Genomic DNA, 4,080 nt, shown 5'->3' on the forward strand with positions numbered 1-4,080 from the left:
CGTTCTCATGTATATGAGGGGTCAGTGATGTCACTGGTCTCTAGTGATTGGATAGGCTGCGTTCTCATGTATATGAGGTGTCAGTGATGTCACTGGTCTCTAGTGATTGGATAGGCTGCGTTCTCATGTATATGAGGTGTCAGTGATGTCACTGGTCTCTAGTGATTGGATATGCTGCGTTCTCATGTATATGAGGGGTCAGTGATGTCACTGGTCTCTAGTGATTGGATAGGCTGCGTTCTCATGTATATGAGGTGTCAGTGATGTCACTGGTCTCTAGTGATTGGATAGGCTGCGTTCTCATGTATATGAGGTGTCAGTGATGTCACTGGTCTCTAGTGATTGGATAGGCTGCGTTCTCATGTATATGAGGGGTCAGTGATGTCACTGGTCTCTAGTGATTGGATAGGCTGCGTTCTCATGTATATGAGGTGTCAGTGATGTCACTGGTCTCTAGTGATTGGATAGGCTGCGTTCTCATGTATATGAGGTGTCAGTGATGTCGCTGGCCTCTAGTGATTGGATAGGCTGCGTTCTCATGTATATGAGGGGTCAGTGATGTCACTGGTCTCTAGTGATTGGATAGGCTGCGTTCTCATGTATATGAGGTGTCAGTGATGTCGCTGGCCTCTAGTGATTGGAAAGGCTGCGTTCTCATGTATATGAGGTGTCAGTGATGTCACTGGTCTCTAGTGATTGGATAGGCTGCGTTCTCATGTATATGAGGTGTCAGTGATGTCACTGGTCTCTAGTGATTGGATAGGCTGCATTCTCATGTATATGAGGTGTCAGTGATGTCACTGGTCTCTAGTGATTGGATAGGCTGCATTCTCATGTATATGAGGTGTCAGTGATGTCACTGGTCTCTAGTGTATGGATAGGCTGTACTCTCGTGTATGAGGCGTCAGTGATGTCACTGGTCTCTAGTGATTGGATAGGCTGCGTTCTCATGTATATGAGGTGTCAGTGATGTCACTGGTCCCTAGTGATTGGATAGGCTGCGTTCTCATGTATATGAGGTGTCAGTGATGTCACTGGTCTCTAGTGATTGGATAGGCTGTGTTCTCATGTGTATGAGGTCTCAGTGATGTCACTGGTCTCTAGTGATTGGATAGGCTGCGTTCTCATGTATATGAGGTGTCAGTGATGTCACTGGTCTCTAGTGATTGGATAGGCTGTGTTCTCATGTATATGAGGTGTCAGTGATGTCACTGGTCCCTAGTGATTGGATAGGCTGTACTCTCGTGTATGAGGCGTCAGTGATGTCACTGGTCTCTAGTGATTGGGTAGGCTGCGTTCTCATGTATATGAGGTGTCAGTGATGTCACTGGTCTCTAGTGATTGGATAGGCTGCGTTCTCATGTATATGAGGTGTCAGTGATGTCACTGGTCTCTAGTGATTGGGTAGGCTGCGTTCTCATGTATATGAGGTGTCAGTGATGTCACTGGTCTCTAGTGATTGGATAGGCTGCGTTCTCATGTATATGAGGTGTCAGTGATGTCACTGGTCTCTAGTGATTGGATAGGCTGCGTTCTCATGTATATGAGGTGTCATCGATGTCACTGGTCTCTAGTGATTGGGTAGGCTGCGTTCTCATGTATATGAGGTGTCAGTGATGTCACTGGTCTCTAGTGATTGGATAGGCTGCGTTCTCATGTATATGAGGTGTCAGTGATGTCACTGGTCTCTAGTGATTGGATAGGCTGTGTTCTCATGTATATGAGGTGTCAGTGATGTCACTGGTCTCTAGTGTATGGATAGGCTGTACTCTCGTGTATGAGGCGTCAGTGATGTCACTGGTCTCTAGTAATTGGATAGGCTGCGTTCTCATGTATACGAGGCGTCAGTGATGTTACTGGTCCCTAGTGACTGGATAGGCTGCATTCTCAGTGGTCTCTACTGAATAGATGCCATGTTAGACACATGCAGCAGGGCAGCCATCTTGTGTTCCAACAGGTCCTCTTGAAAACTCCTTCTGCTAAAATAGATCAAACAAGCCTTGCCATACCGTATCGGTCTCAATCTCTGAAGCAATTAGAAAATGAGCAGACACAATGCATATAACATATCGGATACATGCCTGGGATTATCCGCCGGACCACATGAATGGCTGAGGCGGGTAGCATAACAGGAGCTGGGGAGGCTGGGCCCATGTGTTTCCAATGAGGGGATGGATTGCGCTCTCTGTCAGACTCTGACCGCAGCATACCAGCGCACAATACATGACAGGCTGAGGCTTTACATCAAAACAGGTCTGAGCCGTGATTCAGCCACCACCAGCGCTCACATGGCTCTGCACAGACCCAAATCTCATGCTGGCACGGAAACAGCGATGAGTGTCGCCTTGTCTGACACCAGTGACAGATTACTGGAAAACCTGAGATTACCCCTATGTCCAGCCCCGTAACCCATTCCTGCCCGCCTCTCCACTGCTCCCCTAACCCTGCACATCTCCCAGAGTGCTACCAGCTTCTCTCCCCACCTCATGGTCCTTTATATACAGGCCCTGAGTGCTACCAGCTTCTCTCCCCACCTCATGGTCCTTTATACACAGGCCCTGAGTGCTACCAGCTTCTCTCCCCACCTCATGGTCCTTTATACACAGGCCCTGAGTGCTACCAGCCTCTCTCCCCCACCTCATGGTTCTTTATAGACAGGCCCTGAGTGCTACCAGCTTCTCTCCCCACCTCATGGTCCTTTATACACAGGCCCTGAGTGCTACCAGCCTCTCTCCCCCACCTCATGGTCCTTTATACACAGGCCCTGAGTGCTACCAGCTTCTCTCCCCACCTCATGGTCCTTTATACACAGGCCCTGAGTGCTACCAGCTTCTCTCCCCACCTCATGGTCCTTTATAGACAGGCCCTGAGTGCTACCAGCTTCTCTCCCCACCTCATGGTCCTTTATACACAGGCCCTGAGTGCTACCAGCTTCTCTCCCCACCTCATGGTCCTTTATACACAGGCCCTGAGTGCTACCAGCCTCTCTCCCCCCACCTCATGGTTCTTTATACACAGGCCCTGAGTGCTACCAGCTTCTCTCCCCACCTCATGGTCCTTTATACACAGGCCCTGAGTGCTACCAGTCTCTCTCCCCCCACCTCATGGTTCTTTATACACAGGCCCTGAGTGCTACCAGCTTCTCTCCCCACCTCATGGTCCTTTATAGACAGGCCCTGAGTGCTACCAGCCTCTCTCCCCCCACCTCATGGTTCTTTATACACAGGCCCTGAGTGCTACCAGCTTCTCTCCCAACCTCATGGTCCTTTATACACAGGCCCTGAGTGCTACCAGCTTCTCTCCCCACCTCATGGTCCTTTATACACAGGCCCTGAGTGCTACCAGCTTCTCTCCCCACCTCATGGTCCTTTATACACAGGCCCTGAGTGCTACCAGCTTCTCTCCCCACCTCATGGTCCTTTATACACAGGCCCTGAGTGCTACCAGCTTCTCTCCCCACCTCATGGTCCTTTATACACAGGCCCTGAGTGCTACCAGCTTCTCTCCCCACCACCTCATGGTCCTTTTATACACAGGCCCTGAGTGCTACCAGCTTCTCTCCCCACCTCATGGTCCTTTATACACAGTCCCTGAGTGCTACCAGCTTCTCTCCCCCCACCTCATGGTCCTTTATACACAGGCCCTGAGTGCTACCAGCTTCTCTCCCCCCACCTCATGGTCCTTTATACACAGGCCCTGAGTGCTACCAGCTTCTCTCCCCACCACCTCATGGTCCTTTTATACACAGGCCCTGAGTGCTACCAGCTTCTCTCCCCACCTCATGGTCCTTTATACACAGGCCCTGAGTGCTACCAGCTTCTCTCCCCACCTCATGGTCCTTTATACACAGGCCCTGAGTGCTACCAGCTTCCCCCCCCCCACCTCATGGTCCTTTATACACAGGCCCTGAGTGCTACCAGCTTCTCTCCCCACCTCATGGTCCTTTATACACAGGCCCTGAGTGCTACCAGCCTCTCTCCCCCCACCTCATGGTTCTTTATACACAGGCCCTGAGTGCTACCAGCTTCTCTCCCCACCTCATGGTCCTTTATAGACAGGCCCTGAGTGCTACCAGCTTCT

This window comes from Hyperolius riggenbachi, chromosome 12 (assembly GCF_040937935.1).
Source record: "Hyperolius riggenbachi isolate aHypRig1 chromosome 12, aHypRig1.pri, whole genome shotgun sequence".
NCBI classification, from domain to species: domain Eukaryota; kingdom Metazoa; phylum Chordata; class Amphibia; order Anura; family Hyperoliidae; genus Hyperolius; species Hyperolius riggenbachi.